Source organism: Neopsephotus bourkii, unplaced genomic scaffold (genome assembly GCF_033783945.1).
Source record: "Neopsephotus bourkii isolate Nb327-2 ecotype Australia unplaced genomic scaffold, CSIRO-AGI_Nbou_v1 NB_1749, whole genome shotgun sequence".
In the NCBI taxonomy this organism is placed as follows: Eukaryota; Metazoa; Chordata; class Aves; order Psittaciformes; family Psittacidae; genus Neopsephotus; species Neopsephotus bourkii.
Window position 1 is genome coordinate 5,127,849 of NW_026902223.1, and position 22,985 is coordinate 5,150,833.

The window sequence follows — 22,985 nt, forward strand, 5'->3', positions numbered from 1 at the left end:
TTTTTGTTTTAACATCCTTTTATATAAATATGCTGAGAGGAAATATCAATCTGCACGTGTTTTATGCAATTCAGTCTCGCAGCCTCCTTTAGGCAGCTAGAAAGAAACAAGAATAAAAAGATACTGACTTGTCTGTCCCTTGTTTGACAGGTTACATTTTGATTATTAGCAATCTATCAGCAAGATGTCTGCACTGTGTTCACTCCTTTTACTCCTCCTCTGCTGATTTCATAGGCAATATAAAAAACAGAGATTAAAGAACCACAAAGTACAGTGCTTTACTGCATATTACTGGATAAGTTACATACTTTGTGGTGTTTATCACTTAGCAGTGGCTGGCGGAGAATTAGGTCTAATGGGTAGCGTATTAGCCTCGGTGAGCAGGGCTGTATTCCTAGTGCTGCCATTGACCTGATGCATAAATTCAGGAATGACACATTGCTTCCCTCAGCCTCTGGGTGGATCCACAGCTTAGGAATCGATGTGGCTGATGTATCGAGGATGTGGATATTCTGCTGAACACTATTATGGTAACTGTGCTACTACTACCATTTTGCAGAGGGGGAACAAAGCTAATGAGCTCACATTCCTCTTCCCAGCAACACTAGATGTCATTGTCAAAACTGATAGCAAAACCGAACAATCAGGCTGTGGGATTTCTTGACTCAGTGTATCTGTGAGTCTGAGAGCTTACAAGGAGTTACAGAGAGATTAGACATATATCATTTGGGTTGTAATTATGAGTTCAAAACAAAAATCTCAAAGTGCTTTAGAAGGCAGATAAACCCCTGTGCTGCAGGGAAGGTTTCTAGAGCTTTTTGTATCTTTGAAGATGGGAGAAAATTTGCCCCTAGAGTTCCTTAGACTACATGAGCCTTTTGTTTGGGCTGCCTCTGAAGCCCGCGGTTTAAGCCCTGTCAGTGACAGCTACGTGCTACATAGACACTGCACTGATCCAATACATTAACTCCCATGTTTCTGTTCTGAAAATACTATCAATTTTATATAAAACTTTGTGCTTTCCTCCTTCATCGTATTTACCGCATGAACGCCCCGGCGTACAAATTTAATCTCTTCTGAAAGACTGAAGGCAGCATTCCAGCCAGATACTGATCTCAGGCTCTTTCATCTCTCTAATGGTCAATGCTGACATGTATTTAAGGAGGCTGAGAAAACAATGACAAAATAAACACCAGCTAAAGAAAAATCATTTCTGCTGACGATTCGATAGCTCAGGATCTCTGCACATTACCCAGGCTGCTATGAGTGAAGTCTGTTATGATCTACCCAGATATGATGACTTTGGTTGGCTGTGGATTTTATTGCAATTCTGAATGTCAATCTTTCGGACACCCACTGACATTCTTCTGCATTGACAGACACCACTTTAAGAGCTGCTTTGTTGTTATGGCTAAGGTATTTGTGAGCAAGCTATTCACCAGATGACCATGTGCCTGATTTTCTACCATTATGTCATAGAACCATAGGACCATTTAGGTTGGAAAAGACTTCAGATTATAGAGTCCAACCATATGTCAATTATATCCCAATGTGTATCTGCCTCAAGAAGGACTCATTATTCATTAGGAATACTGGTTCTGTTTCAGCACTGGTTTTACAACACCAAGGTTTCAGTTTATGGGTGTTTTGGAGCTTTTCCCTTAATTTGATAACCATTTTTTTGGCATTTTAAGGTGCATATGCACACAAGGATGTGATGCAGCACCTGAAGATGCATCAATGACAGCCTTATGGAAACCATGTTAATAAAAAAGATCCACAGCACTTTGTGATGTGGATTAAAAATAACCTCTGGGTAGGCTTTATTCTTCCTACAGATTCAGGTGGAGATTTCTGGGGTCCTTTTAAATAAGTTCTCGCTCTCCTATTGGACCTAATCTTACTGGTGCTCTATTTTTAAATAGGAATTATGGGGGTTTCTCATGATTATGTTGTGATCAAACACCTTAGGAACCAAGCATCTCACACTTTAATCATCTCAACTACAGGCATGTTTACATGATTTAGGGGAAAAAAAATAAGAAAATAGTAATAATAAAACCCCAAATGTTGAAGCTGATTGAAGGAACTCCAGAACTTGAGTTTACCAGCTGTGTGAAAAGATTTTTAAAGCACTTATAGATATCCTCAGCTTTCATGAAGAAGTTATGCTGAACCATTTGTGATGACATACTAAAAAGTGATTTATTATCCTGTATAGCTCCCTATACAGCCAGTACATGAAAGCATCTGTCAGGTTTGCTCTTAGGACAGAAATAGACTTCATGGTTTAGATGCCAAATTACATTTGACATTTAATTTACCATCTATGAAGCTGTAATATTTCACCTAAGCAGAAAAGGAAAAAAACAGCAGGAAATTCCTTTTGCCTATGAGAAATGCCAACACTCCTTGCTCTCAATAATCAGGCGTCTAAAGTAATAGATTATTGACCATAACAAAGTACATCTAAACATGATGAATGTAATGGAATAGAAAGGACATTTTGTATATACAAGTGAAAGAATAATGCTTGTAACAAGCGTGAGCATCATAATTCTTACCTCTTTTTCCTCATTTGGTCTGGATGACAGCAGTAGTAACACCATTGCCAGACAAGTGCCCATTCCAAGCAATAGAAAGTTCCGAGCAAGACTTATTTCCAGCATCAGCAGACTTAGAACCAGTCCTGGACCAGGAGCAAGGGAGCATTCTGTATGGGATTTCTCACACCGTGCAGCAAGGAGCAAGCAGGGCCACAGATCATTCATACATCAGTATTTTTCATGGTTGCTCTTTATGATTCTCTTTTACGACTTTAGAAGGCAAAGCTGGAGCTGTTTCTGAGGGCTTCATGTGCTGCAAAAAAACCAGAAAATATTCATTGCAGCATTTATCAAATGGGTTCATGTTGTTTACAACCTTGAGTGGTTGAGCTACATTTCCCAAAAACATTTTATTCAATCTCCTCAAGCTGTAACTCTGAAGAAGTTGGCCTGGATGACTTTTAAAGGTCCCTGCCAATCCAAACTATTCTGATTTCATGCTTCTACTTGGAGGAGCCACCTTTTCCACTTTCCTTGGAAAACTTTGCAGACTTTCTTGCAGTTACCAAGCTTTTCCAAACATGAATTTATAGAATCATAGAATAGTTAGGGTTGGATAGGACCTTAAGATCAACCAAGAGTCTTGGGCCCCCCTGCCCTCTAGGGCTATATCCCATGGAACCTTACTAATCAGGTTCCTGAAGAGGCCAAAGTCTGCTCTCTTGAAGTCCAGGGCACTGACCTTGCTGCACGCTATTCTCACTGTCCTAAGGATCTCGAATTCGACCATCTCGTGGTTGCTGCATCCAAGGCTGCCCTGGAGCACGACATTTCCAATGAACCCTTCCCTGTTGGTGAGCACGAGGTCAAGCATGACACCTCTCCTTGTCGGTTCCTCTATTACTTGCAGCAGGAAGTTGTCTTCGAGGAACTTAACACACACCTTCCTCAGTCTCCATTTTTTGAGGAACCAAAGTCAGAAACTATAAAACTGTTTTTCAGTTACCACAAAACGCACATAAAGCTAGCTCTGCCAGCAATCTCACGCGCTTACTCATAGTATCCCTAGTGACAGCATTTGCATTTTTCTGTTTCCCAGTTCTCTTCCCCTTCCAGACACACACTGATATCTTTGTCTACAGGACTATTTCTCCAGCTCCATTTAGAAGCAGGTAAGGATTCTCTTAGGAAACCCTATAATTATATTCAACCAAACATCATAAAAACATATCAAATAAAGGGAAAGGTGATGCTCTCATGTAGACAGTTCATTTCAGTAGTGTTTACTGTTCACTACTCTTCATCAAAGAACAACTGCAAACTTCTCTCAGGAAGAGTCAGGAAGTAAACATGGACTATCCTAATGCCTTGTTCCATATCTGTTGTTGCCAAAGTGATTTGGATGTTCTGAGCTATCCAAGTGAGGATGTTATTAATGGAGGAGAGAGAAGTATTCTTACAGAGCATACCAAAATTAATTATCCTTCAAGAGCAGAAAACTGGAACAAAAGATTCAGAGGCAAATAAATTAACAACAGATCTCACTGAAAATAGGCTACGGGGATTTGGGGTGCAGAGAGTGTGGTAGAACTTTGAAAACCCTCCTGCAGGTCATGGACAGTAACTTATGCCCAACTGCAAATACTGAAGCACTACTTCACATTCATGTGCACACCTTAATTATTTTGCCTCCTTTTAAAGATAGGTAAGGGACAGAAAATGAAAACCAACTGAAGAAATGATAGAAAAAATCAGGTATGTTTATGAAGTAAGGCCCTGATCCTATAACACAAATGCTGACTTCATCTCATTAGAAGAAGTGTTTTCACACAGTAGCTCCAGGTTGAGAGCAAAACACCCCAGTTGTCATTTGATATTTGTTCAGAGGGATGCTTCATGTATGTAACCTTCTTAAGAACCCTTTACTGTGAATCCTAAGTTTTGTTGCTGCATAAGAATTAGACTCTGATGTCAGTTTAAGGGATGCTGTAGGTGAGCACTGAATGGGCTTCAGAAACACTTTCTTAACATAGTCAAATACCAGTTTGCTTAATTTCATACAAGCAATTAATCTTGATTTTTTTTTTCATTAGCCAATTAAATAATTGCCACTCATCTGTGAGACAGAAAAATAAATGCCTTATTGGACCTTTAATTAGTTTTATTTTATCGGTCTGTCAGTGGCTACCAATAGTCTATTTGTCTGACATTTAGTTCTGCTATCATCTGGAGATGTGAAATCAGTTGAGATAGTTTTATTTCAGGATACATAAGCTGAGGGCAATCATAGACATTCAGGTAGCTTGATGTCTCAAGCTTTACCTTGGAAGTTATTGAAGACTGTAGGCCTGAGCCAGTAAAACATACCTGATGTGAAACACGCAACAAATATCTATTATATAGCAGCTTTTATTTATATAATTTCACAAAGAATAAAACAACTTGAGAAATAAAGATGCTGAGATGCAAATGATTCTGAAAAAGATAACCTACAATGTAGTATTTGTAGCAAAACCAAAACTCTATTTTGCTTCCCTATCTAATCCTTTTCCCACACCACATGATCTCTCTATTACTTGCTACAATAGATGTTCCTTTCTCAGAGCTGGGTGGGCTAATCTATTCGTACCTCATCCAACATTAATATGCAATCACTTTTAAAATGGTGTCTGTTTAATTAGACTGTACTGGATGAATCAATCTGCAAATAATGTAAAGAAAACAGGTTTTGATATTCATAGTTATCATGAAGAATTTACTGATGACAGTACACTACATCACCGACACTAATTTCATTACATATAAATTGTATCAGTATGACATTGATATATTGTAATTAAAACTAATGTTCCATTGATTCTCATCCAGAAATCCAGTTAAGATGACAAATATCCTCCTATTAAAGACCAAAGAATAAATATTGAAAGCATTTAAAGTTCCAGGAGGTAAATTCTGCATTCAGTTATGCCAAGGTGCATATGTCAGTAAAATTATTTAAGGCAGGGCTTACAGTATGAATAAAAGGGGAGTCCATGATATTTTGGAAGCACACTGTCAGAAGCTGCATACTGCCAGCTCCCATGAGACATCAGCTGGAGTGTTGCTGCTGTTTCACTGTATGAGCTATCAGAGGAATTTCAAGCTATAAAGGAGAACCTCTGCTGCACCCCACTCAAGTTCACAAATAGCATGCAGAGTCACTATAGATTAGAACTATTCAGATATAAAGAGAAAGAAACCTTATTTGAGTAACTTGTCGAATGCAGTTTCAATGTCAGCCATATCTAGACTCCTCCGTGGTCACATCAGCTCTCTTGGAGAAACCAGCTGTTGATGGCTACCCAAGATCTAGTGCTAATAATCCCGAAATGCTTTACTACAGTACCAGAAGAAAACGAAAAGGAACAACAGGAATGGATATGAATCAACCCAAAATGCACTGTTCTTCACTGCTTACCTTAAGTGTCATTTGGACAAAACGTAATACAGATTCTTCTTTCCTCCCAGATGAAAAGCCACCAGTCTCCTGGGTGACACAGTTACTCACATCTCTTGCTTTCATGCATCCTTTGCTTTTGTTACATGATTCTCCTACATTTTCAAAGAATTGACCCTCCTTTCACCCTAAAAAGATAATTTCTTCTGAATGTTTAACAAGAGGTGGTAAAAACAGACTACACAAAGTTTTTAGACCTTGTAGGGTCTAGGGGAATCATCTAGATTTCAGCAGCTGTACCGGGATCTACTGTTGACTGGTCAATTGCCCATGAAACAAATCTGCCAACTGTTTAAAAGCTTAGAAAGACTTGTAGTGATTGCATAGGTACATGTGGATATGTGCAGGCCTGACATATTTAATTCTCAAATTATAAAATCTGTTTGACTGAGATGGTCATAAACTGGGGAAAACTTCTCTATCTGCATACCTGAGAAGGACAGTCAATCTGTCATTCATTTCGACACTACCTGGCTGAGCAAGTCCCTTAGACTTTCTATACAGTCAGTGGTAAAAAATTAAACACCTTCATGGAGGGATTCAGAGCAGCTAATTTAGGAGCCTACTTCTCCCATAAGCTACACAGACTAGCTATGCTACACATCAAAGTTATGTACTTTACACAACAAATGACCTTCTCTTCCCACATGCTTGAATTTAGACACATGATGTGAATGCTCTACCTCACTCTAGGAAAGAACATTAACCAGTGTCACCCTCTTTTTCCTTGGCTCAGCAACAACCACCCTTGCACTTCACACTGCATTCACCATTGCTTTGGCAATACAAATATTGAGTATGTGTTAAGATGTGCTGAGGACAGCAGTAACCCATAAAGCCCATATTTGAACACAGACAAATGCAATCAGAGATGTGTAGGGCATTTCCCGTGGGGCAGAATACATATGTAACTTAATTAAGCCTCTTCCTTCAGCCTGATTCATTGGTCCAATAGATATTGTTTTTAGGAGAGCACATGTTTAATTTACAAATTAGCGAATTACAGTAATATGTGTACCAACACATTAAATGAAGTATTACTGTAATACAACCCAAATGACACATGATAAACTGTATAAGCTTATATACAAATTTGATATAATACGTTAGCTTCTTTTGGCCTCTGTCAGTCTGATTGCCTTTGCATAATCCATGTTTCTAATTATCTCCTGCTATGCCTTGCATATAAATAGCTAATTAGGTGGTGTCCCTGTCACCTATGAAGTATGTAATATCTGAGAAAATACTCCTTTGGAAATTTAATTTAGGATAACAGATTGTGCTATCCAATTGAAGAATTAAAGCTTTCAGTTTACTGATATGTTTTTGCATTTAATATCAACTATTATATTAGTGCCCCCCCATGCACGCAGGAGATTTATTCTTTTATAGAAATCATTGTGTCAGAAGCTGGTACAGTAATTACATTAAGATGCTTAAGATCTAAAAATCACATTGAAGATGATTTTACATGTGTGTCAACTGCTGAATATATGAGAGGTGGAAAATCCTCAGATGCAACTCTGTCATACAAAGTGCCACACAGTTTTGTGTGCAGCTTCTTGTCATAGACAGATGTTCCAGGGAATATACTGGTGTTCTGCCAGACATAAGGTTACCTCACATCAAATGCCTTTTTCATATCTTGCATTATCACAGTTACTGGCCAGTTTGAATGTCATTCTGATCACTTCCAATGCACACAGAATGCTTCCAGGAATGTCTTGCATATTAAAATACACAAATCAAATCTTGTTGACTATTCTCTTCCCCATTTGACCTGCATTATTCTACAACTTTATACTTTTTTCACCTTAGTCTTCACTGGACTTCCAGCCTTTTACCTTAATCGGTTTAAAGAACAATAATTTACTGCAGTAAAAAGAAATCCCAGTCTGTTGCTATAAGTAAATTGTTGGCTACAACAATTAATTTCTCTTTCTTGGCTCCAAAGAGCAGATACTAAGATAGTAAAGGTTGGAATACATGGAAAGGGCCATAGAGATGGAGGAGGTGTGGCAGGGCAGATGCAAAGGATACACAAGCACTTGCTGACCTCTCCCTGTGCAGCCTAGAGCTCCAAAGCCATAGATGAAGCTTAAAACAATATTCTTATTTTACGTGCAACAAAAGTTCTTCAGCTTTAAAAATCTATTTCTCATATACAGATATTTTCATCTGAAGGGAGCATAAGTGCCTTGTAAGGGTAGAGAACATGAACTACTCTGAAAAATAAATATAATTAAGCCACAGCCATGTGCTCCTCTCCCAGAATAAAGAGGGAAGATTGCAATTTTGTCTTTAAAGGAATCATTATTAGTATGCAGCAATTTAAAACACACCACTGGATTTCTTACTCATCGTGTTGTGTCTGGTAGGTAATGTTAATATGTATACTCCAAATCTAGGCCATCCTGCTGGGAACAAGACCAAGGGGAACAAAAAGCCATTGGAACATTGTGCTCTCTGGTTTGCATACAGCACACCAGTCTTCCCTGATGCAGCTTCACTGCAGAAACAGCTCACAATGTTCTGTTGTGTGTATTATATAGCCCACGTAAAGGGCAATGATGCACATTTCAGAGTAATTATGGTTAATAAAGCACTGGGATTGCAAAACAAGTTCTTATAAATAGCACAGGAATAAACATTAAAAAGATGGGAATTAAAATATATTTCATTGAGGATGGAAGGGATTTTTAGCAGCAATTGCTTCACGAGTTCACACTCCTTTTTAAAAGTGGCCCATGCACACAAGGGAGCACAAGAACCCGATGGATACTCTGGGATACTGCTGCAAATTACTCCTGGTTTTTATAACAGACATTCCTTATAACTGACAAAGCAGCTGTACTTACTATAGTGAGTTAATACAACTATGGTTTGGAGGCAGAAAAATACTTCTTGGTCTCCTGGGTGTTATACACTAATTTATGCTTTTATGTGCCAACATTTAAACCAGTCTCTATCTGGTCAGAACAAACGTAGGATCTTTGAATCCCATGCAGCTTTCCTTACTTTACTCTGTTTTGGGAAGTCTTCTCAAACAATTTGCTTCCTTAAGCTTGAAAAGATGAAAACTGTATTTATACTTCTTTGCTATTCCCCCAGCTGAGTTCTTGCTGTGCTTGGCACAAAGCTGTTTTCTGCTCTGCCATGTTGCTGCCACGACTGTGCTCCTTAAAAGCCTCAACTTCAGAGGAAATCTCAGCATTAAATACGATCACACCCTTTCAGAGAGTAATTGTTTATACTCAAGATTGGGAATATCAGAATCTTCTGTAGTAGCACTGACTAGTTCATTAGTAACAGGTTAGCCGTAGGTGTGAGCATTTCCAAGCAGTCTTGATACAACAAGAAGTAATTAATAAGATAACAACTTCAGAAAGAGGCAATGAGCACAAACTGTCTAAGACTCAGTTCTAGAGATGACACTGCCCCTGGAGTTCCCTCTATACAGGAAATCAATCTGAATACTCCACCTTTCTCATGAAGCATTTTCACTGCCAAATTTAGTGACAGTTTTTCCCACTTGCCTGATGTTTTTTTGCATATTACACTCCTTTCCCCACATGAAGGAATTTATGCTTTTAATATTGTAATATACCACAGCAGCCTGTATTGCTTTCAGTAAATACATTCCTGTGATTATTGCGTATATCATCAGCAAGCTTAAATGAAAATGACAATGTCTAGAGATAGTTTTAGCTGATAGATGTATTTATTCTGTATGTTTATGCACTGGCTGTCAAAATAGCTGTAAAATATGCATACGAGAATGTAGATTTCTTAGAAACTCAGGAAAATGGGATAGTCCAGTCCACCCCATTTTAGATACACAGACATTGCAAAAACTATCATCATTGATGTTTTTATTACAGTCTAAAGTAGGGAGGGTTTTAAAAGCTTTGTAGAATGTCAGTAAGAGGACCTTTATGCAATTCACTTCCCAACTTGTCTGGTAACAAAATTATCAGGCTGTGACAACTACAGTGATGTGGAGGGAACTCTAGAAGAGCCATGTGACACTTCTGTATTAATGCTTATATTTTGTTCTCCTCCTAAAGCAGATCTAAGAGCTTTCCCCCAGTGGGTGAAGTGATTCATTGTTGTCTTTAGAATGTTGTTGCATGGAAAAGGTCAAACTCGGAAAACCATGAATGTTTTTCCCAGAATATTGTACTTTACATGTTGGAACCATGAACTGATATCCAGCTAAAAACTAACATTTATGCTTTGCTTAACTTCTGCCTAAACTTTGGCTTAAGCACCACTCTGTTCAATGTCAGTATCACTTTTGAAGTGCAGAGTCCTGACTACAGGTCCCTGTCTTGGTGTATAACTTGCAGCCATCAATAAGAAATGATTTTTACCCACAGTGCTCAGTCCTGATGACCGTATACTTACTGAAAAAGCCCTGCTTATCCACATGGTCCTACAGCTACCCCAAATCAGCCACAGAATATGAGAGTCAAGTGACACTCACCCAGCTGACAAAGCATCCAGACTCTTCTCTGTGTAAATTCACTGGATTGCATTAAAGATCTGCAGCAGTCAAGGGCAGGGTTTGTTTTTCCAGCAAAGATGTTTTGAGACAGACGTTACCCTGAGCAGCCTACACCATCAAATCTGCTCCTGTTAATCACGAATCTCGCCTCATCTGAATGAATAAGCATCTCTGCATCTGGTACAAGTCATGTTGCTAACATTTCTGTCAGGTGCTTGTCTTCATTTAGCAATTAAACTAGCACAGCACTGAGAGGAGGCTTTTTCATTTGCATTGCGGTTAACTGCAATTTGTCTAGAAGCAGTAGCACAGTGTAAGATTTCAGAATAGGAAAATGAACAGAGTGAGGTTTTGGTATATGGGTCTTCAAAGAAAGCTCAGAGCCCAAGCAGGTTCTTGTTCCCATGGAATTGCAATGGGAAATGGACACCTGCTTGCTATTCTGCATGCGTGTCAGTACTGCTGGCTGAGCAACCAGTGTCAGGGATCAGGCACAGGCTGAGTAAACTCCTTTTTGCAGAGAACCTTGATCCTAAACACGTTTCTGTAGTATTTGCAGATGCTCTTCCATGTCCTTCCTTTTGGATAAATACATCTTCAAGACACTTTCTCATAAGGAATCTCACTTTATTTAACCTAATACATTCAAGAGAAATAGTATCTCCCTTTCCCCTCCCTAATTCTGTACTTAGAAACTGCAGTGCAGCTCCAACACACATATTCCCAGCCTATGGGAACCTGCTGCTTACTTTTGGTCAAGACACAGCCTTAAGATGCAACCATGACATACATTCAGCTATTACGCAGCATCTTAACCAAAAATGAACTGGCACTTTTGCTTGGCTGGTTGAAGTAGTCCAAGAGCTGCACATTATGACATCCATTTTTTATGTGTAAGGGTATATCACATTTGAGGCTGATAAGAGAAGCAGAACACTGAAGGTTCTGAGTGGCAGATTCCCTGATCTCATCAGTTGTCTCAAGCTCCTTCCCAGGATACTCTGGCCAATGCTTTTTTGGGAAGGCTCATTTGAGATTGATAGATAAAGGTATAAGACCTGGGAGAATCTAAATGTGAACCTGCTGTCAAGACACTTTACAGCATTACCTGAGGCAATCTATACTTATCCAGATATGCACCGCCTATCATCATATATTGCTTAAATACTTTAATTCTTTATGGGCATCATAATTCATGGTAACTTTTCTCAACATTCCTACATTTATACCTTTGCTCCAGAATAATTACCTGCTGTTCTGGCTCTCTCTAAGCAGCTTCACTGAGTTTCCATCTGTCTTGATGACAGATAAATTATTGTTCTCCTCTGCACTATCTCTGACCTGAACCTGGATGCAGCTGGTAAGAGATCAGGGTATGAAAGTTGGTAAGAAATCTGAACTAGACATTTTAGCCTGAAGGGTGTTCCATCATTTCTGCCCTTACCAATTCTTTCTGGAGCCAGCTAAAGAGAAGTAATTGTGATGCTTGCAGGAAGGAAAGGTTTTCTGTGTATGCACCACAACTTCGTAGCTGATTTCATAGGACTTTGTTTTAGCTACAACTGCACTTCTTTATTTTACCCTTCTTTTTAGTTGTACTCAGTCTCTGCTTATTCCATCCCCCTCAGCCAGTAGCAGGTATCTGTTTCAGACAGGTAACCTTCCCTTAGCCCCACAGTCTTCCCACTTAGTCTTGGGTACAATGAAACTTGGAGAGCTTCACTGCCTCCAAAAGACAGGGACAGCTATAAGAGAGCAAGGAGGAAGAGAGGAAGTGGAAGGTCTCACAAATTTGTCTTCTAAGTTAAAATTAACAAGACCAGGACAGTAAGTGAATTTAGATATTCAAAAGACCTAATTTATTGTGTAAGTGCCTTAATGAAGTGACCAGATGTTTCTCTGCAGGTACTGAGACCTCAGTTATGAATACTAAGCTCACCTAAACATGATTTCCTGAAAGCCATTCCCCCTTGGTTCCCTCAAGTTTCTCAGATGTAATTAAACTGATATTTAAAAATAAATCTAGCTGTCAGATTCATGAACACTGCAACAGCTTTATGAGGAAAAAACAAAGCAGCAGCACCTTTTTGGAAATACACCATCCACTGACAAACACTGTACAGAGAACAACACTGGTGGCACCACTGGTACCTACAAGCTGTAGTGACAGCACTGGCATAGTGACTACAGATAATCTGGAAAGATGTATGCCTTCCCCTTTAAAAGCTATGGCAACAATTTCAAGTCTGGTTGTTGCAATGGGAGTTGAGTTTTAAGGAGTTTGAAGTCTTCATATGTTTCTTTTCTTTCCAAATGAATTACGGTTGCAGCACCAAAAGCTAACCTGTCCAGTTCCCTGTTGTGCTCTTCAAGTGGATCAGAATCATAGAATCATAGAATAGTCAGGGTTGGAAAGGACCTTAAGATCATCAAGTTCCAACCCCCCTGCCATGGGCAGCGACACCTCACACTAAACCATCTCACCCAAGGCCTCGTCCAACCTGGTCTTGAACACTGCCAGGGATGGAGCATTCACAACCTCCCTGGGCAACCCATTCCAGTGCCTCACCACCCTCACAGTAAAAAATTTCCTCCTTATATCCAATCTAAACTTCCCCTGTTTAAGTTTTAACCCATTACCCCTTGTCCTATCACTACAGTCCCTAATGAAGAGTCCATCCCCAGCATCCCTATACGCCCCCTTCAGATACTCAAGGCTGCTATGAGGTCTCCACGCAGCCTTCTCTTCTCCAGGCTGGACAGTCTCAACTTTTTCAGCCGATCTTCATATGGGAGGTGCTCCAGTCCCCTGATCATCTTCATGGCCCTCCTCTGGACTTGTTCCAACAGTTCCATGTCCTTTTTATGTTGAGGACACCAAATATATATGAAGGATGCATATTAAATACATATATCTCAAATAGTGTAGGAAAAGTAGTAGCAACTAACCTGCTGTATAAACATGTTCTATGTTTAAAAAATAAAAATCACTACTCTGCAAATTCCATTCTTCAAAGATTTCTGGATTGATTCCATCCAAGTCATCAGAATGTACAGGAATTACCACATCACATACAAGGAGGAACAGTTTTCCACAAAAGCCACACATTTGTTGCACAAACACACAACTCATATGCACTCAGTCACGTGTGCTAATAAGGTCCCAGTTCCTGAGTGCTGATGCTATACTGCTACCTAAAAAAATATAAAAATCTATTTATGTATCTTAATGCAAGGCTTGAAAGAACACATTTTCACATGGCCAAGTCAGCATTTTGGTTTAACAGTCTGGATTTCTCATCCTGAAGGGAATTCAGCCCTCAGTGCAATGACAGGACAAGGCCTTTGCAATGTTTAAGCTTGCAATGCTGAGTTTAAATGAGGTTTTTGCTTTGCACCAGCCTTCCACTGACCTTCCGAGGGCTGCATTTCAGCTGTTCTGAAGACCTTCAGGAAGGACCAACACCAAGAAGTAACAGTAAAGCAATGAAAATGAATCCTTAAGGCACAAATTTCAAGGCAACCTGGCTCTTCGGTTTGTACAAATTCAGGCAGAAGTCTCCCATCACACTTCATCCAAAGTGATTTTCATTAACTGATCATGAAAACTTTGTCAGTCATAATCAGGGACTGAACTGGGGAGGGCTCCAAAAACCTGACTCTCTGTACACTGAAGCTGGAAAGCCACGTGCTGTGGCTGGGGACTACAACAGCCTCAATCTCGGCAAATGTGATTAAATTGAAATCTATGCTGCAGATTTTCTAGGTCTTTTTTTTCTGTCCCCAAAATATCTGTGTTTGCTGGGGTGAAGCAAAGCTAAACAAAAACCGTTGATATTATCACAGCAAGAAAAAGAAAAGGGCTTGGAATGACTAAGTAATTTATGCAGGCCTTTTGATTAAAGTCAATTTGCCTTCACCTCCATGACTTACAACGTGCCCTAGGCCTGCATTAATAACCCGCTAGCACATGGCTTCCTTGGTTGTTTAATTATTTATAATTTTTATTGCTTGTTAAAACAAAGCAACCTTAATGAGATTAATAAAATTATTTTCTTACTTAACTTTTACTTATTAGGAGTAAAGAATGGAGTGTCAGTGCCCTCCCTGATAAATGGGAAGCAAACCTTTAGCTCTCTGGCCTGCCTGGCTGGAACATTTCCCTATGTAATTAAGTGCTGGAGGGATGTTTTCAGGGGAGGGTGGGTGCAGTTAACCTCTCACTGCTGGAGGGATTGGAGTCAATTCCTGTCACTACCATGACAGGGCACAGGGAGAGGTACTCAACTGCTAATGCTCAACTAAGAATTTAAACCGATACAAGGTCATCACCAATCCCACATGCATCCCTGAAGGCAGGACTCCCCCACCATAAAGGGGGTCCGGTACAAGCTGGAGGCTAGGTTGTGTTCACTAGGATACAACAGGAACATCCTCTGTCTGCATCCTCCTAAGCATCCTGCAGCCATGTTCCCATTCACACTCTCTGTGCACAACTAAAAGGGCTAAGCACAGGATTGAGTTTTAAATTGCAGCTGTGTTTTTCAGGTTACAGCTCTGGTAAAACCTGGCCAGAGCACCTGGGATGTAAAATACAATCTGAACATCTCTACATGGCAGCAATTTATTTGAGGAAGCTGACCATTAAGAGCAGAAGCGCCACTTGCAATTAGGACAAACTTCACCACACACCTCACAACTTATTAGTGGTATGAAATCCTCTCCCAGCCTCTGCACTGGATAAAACAGGTGCAGCTTTTCCTCTATGAAATTACCTGCACCACCACAGCAAATGTACCGCTAATCAAAAGTGACTTTCATTTAGATTTCACCTTTGCAATCCTTAAAATGTCACACTTCTAAGATGTCAGCAAGGGAACACTTCCATACAACTCTTGTCTAGCAAGTGTTTGTGGTTTGAGGTTTTTTTCCCTCCCCTTGGAAGTTACTGAATAAACTGTTTATTTTGAAACATATATTAGCATACTTCTGCAATTCAAAGATATTGTTAAATAACACGTTCAAGATTGGAGCAAGACACATGATGTATTTAGAGAGATCTCTTTGTAATTACTGGGCTGAAATTCAGAAGTACCAAAGTTAAAAATACATGAAAGGAAACACTACTTATTGCAATTTTGAGCACCAGGGAGTTCAGGTTTTTTTCTTCCGTATTTTCCCAAAGTGTTAAATTCCTTTGTGGAATGACTTTGGTATCTCTAGGAAGGACACTGCCCCCTGCAAAAGCATCTCCTAAGAGCTTTATTAATTGCAAGAAGACTGCATTTACAAAAAATGGGCAATAAATATCTTGTATAATACATGTATATCAGCTCAAGTGGATTTGGATAGCTAGAAAAGGCTGTTCAGAATATTGATAGGCAAAAAGAATTTAGTATTCTCTGAGCACCTTTCTTTGAAATACTTGATTAACCTAGGAAGACACAAATAAATTCAATCAGACAAAGCCTGCAGAACCTATTCAGCATAAGGCTACCATTTGTGCCATTAAGAAGACTAATTGCTATCGATCAATTTGTTTCACTAGCAGTGGAGATGAAAAACCTGGAGCAAAGTAAGGGCTTGCCATTCAGAGTGGTTCATTGGTACATGCTGATACTGTAAATCACTTTGCAGTTCCGAAAGGATGAATCACTTTAACAAAAAAATATGCAAAAAGAAATCTTGTGGGTATTTGCCCTTAGACATTCACAATTAGGAAAAGTGCCTTTGAATGCAAAAGCAGTATTTGAAGCTTAATTCAAAAAAGGCATTTTGATTTCATTGATGCAGGTGAGCATATTAAATATAGCCCCCCAGCTGCTGCTAAGGATCTGTGATTGTAGCTCACACCCAGATGGTAAATGCCGCTTGAAGACTCAGACATGGAAATGTGAAGGACTTCAGTCTATCTTCCTACACCATCCTCTGCCACAACTGGCAGAGGTCTGGCTCAAACCATCCCTGCTGCCACCCTGCATCCTGCCAGACCTCCCAAGACTGACAGGGCTCTACTTTGGTCCTTCTCTTGAACGTGGTTGTAAGGAATTCTCTTTTTAAAACAGGCATTATCCTGCTTAATCTTTCCTGATTTCATTACAACTGACATTGTAACAACAGCATCCAGTGGCAAACAAACTCGTGCATGGGATAGATGCACCGCATAAAACAGATTTATATCTTCCCCTGATATTATAACACTAACAAGTTTAGTACTCAAGAGTTGCAGGCTTCCTAGTGGCATCTTTATGAGGCCCAACTGACTCTCCAACAAAATTTATACCTGCTCAAACATGTTCCCTGAACCACAATCACAGACACAATAAATTTAAAGGCTCCTTTATATGACAGTAGACACTTTTCAACGTTTCCTTTACATGGCACAAGGGGGAAAGCACTCCTCTCTTATTCAGCAAAGATCCACAGGGCATTCTGGTTGCTCATTTTGGAACTCACACATATTTTGCAGTTTAGAAAATAAAAGCATTATGGAGAAGAAAACCAAGCTCAATTTATTGACTTAATTATCTCTTAGCCAGAAGCACAGCCATGTATTTTGATCATTTCAGCTGTGGCCTGCCCTCCATCCATGCTGTCAGCAGACTTAAAGTGATAGCTTTGAAGTGGCAGCCTGAACACCATAACAGCAGCAATGGGGAGGACTAGAAAAAGGCTTTGAAAGCTGGCAGATTCACATGACATCAATAAGACCTCGACGACTTCTATTCATTCAAAACCCAGCAGTGAAGCTAATATGCAATACTGTCAATACTGAGCGATGTTCTATGGTAAAGTCCAAATTGCTCCAACAGATTTGCAAGCAAGGGTGAATGTAGTATACTGCAGACATTTTCACCCTGATCTTTAAAGTACTGACCTCCATTTGAACAAATAACGCGAGAGATCTGAAGAACTGCATAAAACCTGACCTGCTAATGTATTTTCACCTGAGACAGCTTCAGAAGAGGAATAGATCACGTTATTGCTAAAGTTTAAGTTGGAGGAAGGTTTTACCTGTAAACATAGCTGTTCAAAAGATAAATATTTAAACACAGACTTCATGTCAGAGTCTATAAAACATAATATTCACCACTTGGTTGTAAGCCAATGGGAAATTTTAACAGCGGATAGACTACTTCTTTTCACAGTCATTTAAAGCAAATTAACAATGACAGTAATGTAATTTCCTTGGCACGACTCTTCTTCATTTCTTTTCAGCTGCCTCCTGCTAGAATCTTCAGAGAAGTTTAAACTGATTTCAAGAAATCCTTTGAAAAACATGCACTTTACTGTTATATATCTTTCAGGTGTTCACAGAAGCGCAGAAGAAAGAACATTTGCATTTCCACTTAAATGCTCTGTTTATACAGAGCTGTAGATGGGAAATGACAACGTTTATTTTCCAAGGCCATAAATGTTTACATTCACTAAACTGAAAAGTTAAAATTTTAGATTGTGACCTATTTCTGGTAACTTGTGCAAGAAGATTCCTACTTAGGGTTTTTGTAAAGAAGTAAATTACTGGAGAAACAGTCTGAAACAAAGTTTAATTAGAGGGTACTGCAAGTTCAGCATCAGCGTAGTTTGAAATAGACTACTTAAACCCATTTTTAGGGAATTGTTTCGTGCTGCTGTATCGTTACAGTACCCATATTAAAATCAGCCTTCACCATGGCAGGGGGGTTGCAACTAATCTTAAGGTCCTTTCCAGCCTAACTATCCTATGATACTATAAGAAGGAACTACTGATTACAACAGAACCCTTTCCAGAGATCCACTCATTCAGTCCAATAGCGATACCATGCTGTAGGTAACTTCTGCAACTATAGATAATTGCCTAAAATCATTGCTTTGTATGTGGCAAACTAAAAAAAACTCTAGAACTGAGGATTCTCACCCACTGAAGCCAACAGGATTATTTTCTTTAGATTCAGCTGGATTGTGAGGGTCTCTTTTGTCCTCTAAAGCCTGATAAAACCACCTCTGAATTCAACTGTTATCTCTGACTTCACTTCAGTAGTCCTTGGAAGATATACCTAAGGAATACTTGATTCAGAGGTATAAATCATATATGTCATAGCTGTAGCAGTGCTACAGTTTTCAGAGTCCACTGTACTTTAATCAGGATTTATGCTGCTAGGAAAAGACCTCAAAAGAATTTGGTCTTCGGGCTCCCCTCCAGCTCCTGCTTTCTGCCACTGCAGATCCCAGTCAACAGCTTGTCCATTTCTACAATTCCACCTACAAAGTCACTTGCCTCCCTCACTGAAACATCTTTTCCAGCAGCATCACCAGAGTTATTTAATGTAGAGCTCTGGCTGTTTAAGATTGAGGGGTTCTGGAAGAATCCGGTATTTTCACCTGCTCCTGTCCCAGACATTCATGCTGCAAACCTCTGCTTATTCAGGGAGCCTTACGGTCCCACAATGCCTAACTGCATCCTTAATTTCCCAAACTCTATTCATAGCAATCCTAATTAATACAGGTCACATCACCTGTGTTAAAGTAAGATGCAATGAAATTCAATCTCTTGACAGCAAGCTGACTTTAAGGGCTGACTGCCAAGAAATCTAATTACTATAAGAGAGCATTTGCAGAAATTACAGGAAAACCAACTCGCTGGTAGTACCTGTGCTAGTCCATTGGAGGGAAATCAAAGCAAGAGAGTTTAGGTGAAGCCATTAAATAGAATGAAAACAATATGGATAGGTTTAGCAATGCTTTTGCCTTAAATAATCAAGTCTATTACTACATTCTCAGTGGGCTTGTCTGTTTTACCAACATCTTCACTTTTCATGCCAAGGTTATACTTGATGCACCAACAAGAAAGATGACATATTTTGATCTCTACTTTAGAGAAGAGCTTAGGAAAAACTACCGTGTGAAAATATAGCAAACTGCTGGCATAAGTACTTACATGAGGGCAGCCTCAGAGCTGCACTGCAAAAATCAAAGTGTTGAGTGGAGCTACTTCATTTCTTACGTTATTACTGCCGAGTATAGGACAAAACTTGCTTCAAGTGCAGTCTGTTCCAACAATTCAATTTGATTTTCTAAGGGGTTTTCTGGTTTGCTTTTTAATTTCTCCTTCAGGCAACATCTGGAAGTAGTAATAAGCAGCTGATGTTGCTTTTCAGAACTCAGATCCAAGGCTAATTCGTGTTCTTGGGAGGTCCTGCCAGTATTTGGACTCAACAGCTCTCCTTTTGCAAGTATCCTGTTCCAGTTAAAAAGGTCTGTAACTCACTGAAACAACATGGAGCAGGAAAAGCAGTTCATGGCATTTCTGGATACATTTGCCTAAAGGTAAGCTGCTCTCACAGGCATTTTTATCCCATATTTTATTACTGAGATGTGGTACCGTGATGATACAAATGCAGCTATTGAAAAACTTTTCCCTCTGAATTGTATAAATAAATAATTTTCTATAAAACCCTTCTAAAATATTTAATTATCATAATTACCACAAAATACATTGAGCACTCAGTAATTAATAGTTCCAAATGCCCATATTTTCCTACATGCAAATAAGCACCTATGCCAAAAAAGTGCTAGCAGAGGGTACTCTATTAAAGCAAGACATTAGGGGAGTTTCAGATTTGTTTTTCCCTTCTTCTCTCAGCAGTCCTCATTAATATAGTAAAACTCTCATTATAAAATCATTAGTGTAAATGCAAATAAAGTTTTACATTGTTAATGTCCCCACCAGGTCCTTAATCACTTCAAAAGTCATGCTGCATTAAATGTAACATTGATTACACATGATAAAAGGGAATGACATACAAGATGTTGCCTTACACTGAACTATTAAGAGAACAGGATGGTCTGTGTGTTTTAGGCTATTTTCTGTATTGTTCTTACACTGGAATCTAAAAAGCCCTAACTGAAAAGATAAGCAAAACTCCAGACTTCAGTTATCTGAGGAGCTGGGCACCTCCTGGACCCCTCTACTGTCTTTTGCTTGTTGTCCTGATCAAGCTCAACCCTTCCTCTTTACCCTCCACTCAGGAATTTAGATGAAACAGTGCAGCATAAAGCTATTAAATCCCTTTCCATGATAGTATTTTTCCTGCAATCACGCTGCGTGTTCACATTTATCTAGGAAGCATTGGTGAGGTTGGACAAAGCCTTGGATGACATGGTTTAGTGTGAGGTGTCCCTGCCCACGGCAAGGGGGTTGGAACTAGATGATCTTAAGGTCCTTTCCAGCCCTAACTATTCTATGATTCTATGATATTTGCAGCAGTCACCATGAGACATCAAGATAGGACTGTGCTAACCAAGCACCAAATTACAGGAAACAGGATCTTCACAGCATAGACAAATATCTCTGATTTAAGGCAATAGAGAGACAATGCTGCAGACTATTTTCAGCTTTGAGACATATATATTGTTACTGAGGAAACACAGGTGCTTACACATTGAACTGTTATGCTGCATTACTCACAGAAAGAATTGCTATATAAGTTGTAGATGTGTGAACAAAGTATGAAGGGAGCATAGAAAACATCTTGATCTGGAATCTCTTTTTCCCTGGTTTTCTACCTGCCCAAAGTTATTTTTGTGCTTCCAGAAGAAAATCATTAGGACTCTTCTAATTAATTAGTCCAAGAAGGAAGGGGGCTGATTGCAGTAATAATCACAAACAGATCAGGTAGACAATTAAATGTGAAGCCTGGTACTAGGGAATAGATGAAAATAGCTCTTCCAGCATTGAAAGGAAGAGTGTATCGTAATGACAGAATCTGGTAACTCCTAGAACTCCTGCTATTAAAATGTTCTTAGAATAATGGACATTTTCATAATACAAAAATCAAAGCAACACAAAAAAAAAAAGGGGGTGGGGGTGGGGTGGAGGGAGGGGAAGGGAATTTGAGTAAACCAGCATCAAAAGTGGAAGCCAAAGTTCCTGATGGTCAACATCTGTTAAACCCAGCAACTAAGTGCCCATCTCAAATTAGCACTGGTCCAGTCATAGAATGGCAACCTACAGCCACTGTTACTCTGTTAGCAATCCAAGTGACAAGTGGGTCCAACCCTGGTGATGTTTCATGTGACCAAGAATTACATGCTACTGGATGGCAGCTCAAAGTTAAACAAGCAAATCAATTCCCTTAGGAGACTGCTTGTAAATAATTTTAAAGAGTCAACACTATTGAAGTTGCAAGTCAAGCATTTGAACACTAGGAAATGCCAAAACTAAGGTTGTCCATGCAGCTCTAATTGAGCCTCTCAGAGACCTTCTTTCAACCATGCCCTGTATGCATGATGATACACTCTTTAATTACAGAAAGCAACATCCAAATGAGTTCTGCCAAGAGACACGCCAGTCTTCTGAAGTGAGATCAAGGAAACAATCTCCTTTTCATCTCAATGTATTGTGTGATGCAGTCATTGTTAGCATATTGTAGCTGCTATTTCCAAAGGGGCTTCCAAGATCTACAGCTCAGAGAAGCACTGAATACCTGAGGCTTTCAAGTTGGTTAAGGAACAACAGTGAATGCTCTCAACATCTGGTAAGTGGGGGGAGAAAAAACCTCCAACTAAAATGGACAGACTGCACACCAAGATAAATATCTCCTTTCAACTTCAGAATTTCCTGAGATGTTTCCCTTCTGCTCAGATCAGTAACCTCCAAAACCTTTGGCAGGACAGTAAGTAGTACAATGGCTGTGCACAGCAATATACCTACCTTTTATACAAAATGCTGTATTAACAGGCTTGGTCTGGTGATCAGGAACAGCTCAGGAAACAGAGATTTATCTGTGTGCTACTGGACTCTGTGCTTGCCTTGCACAGGTTATTTAGGGTTTATCTGTATCATGCAAAACAGCACTTAAGAGACATCTGAGCTAGCTGGAAATGAGCTATCACCAGAAGGGAAGGTAATACAGCAGCATCAGCTTTACCCAAACTCATTAGTTTGGGTGTATTGCCATGCTAATGGAGCTATATGGCATCTGGGACTTATGAAATGAGGAAGGCAGCTCGATCAGAGCCAGCTCAGGTATCTGTACACCACAGTGGATCGTGTAGTTAAACATATGTTAAAAGTGCAGCTACACTCTCAGAGTAAGCTGATGGAGGTACTAAGCTTCTGCTTTGTGGAGCAGCCCTTTCCTCTCGCCTTCCTCTGCCTGCATGCTCCTCAGCCCTTCCCTGCCTCAGAACCAGCTGCTGCACAGAGGTCATGATGCTGACCCCTTGGAGGCCAGGACTAGCTCTTGGAGCAGCAGCACTGATGGATGGAGCTGGCTGTTTATTGCAACTGGGGTTTTGCAAAAGGGGGGCAAAGGCATTTCACTGCCCCTCAGAGAAATAGCAGGCAGTGGGAAGAGGGAGTCAGGAGTAATCTACTGGGGGGGGGGGGAGGGGGGGATGGACATGACAGGACACTCAAAAGGAAGAAATGCACATGAAGGGAAAGGAGGAAAAG

The 22,985-nt window shown here is 39.8% G+C and overlaps 1 long non-coding RNA gene across 1 annotated transcript in view; it reads right to left on the bottom strand.

Moving 5' to 3' along the window:
* LOC133225224 (uncharacterized) overlaps positions 1 to 20,529 on the bottom strand; it is a 115,683-nt gene extending 95,154 nt beyond the window's left edge. The window contains exon 1 of the long non-coding RNA XR_009729070.1: positions 20,350 to 20,529. This is a non-coding gene — a long non-coding RNA (uncharacterized LOC133225224). The remainder of the gene's footprint in view (positions 1 to 20,349) is intronic.
* Positions 20,530 to 22,985: the final 2,456 nt, after the last annotated feature.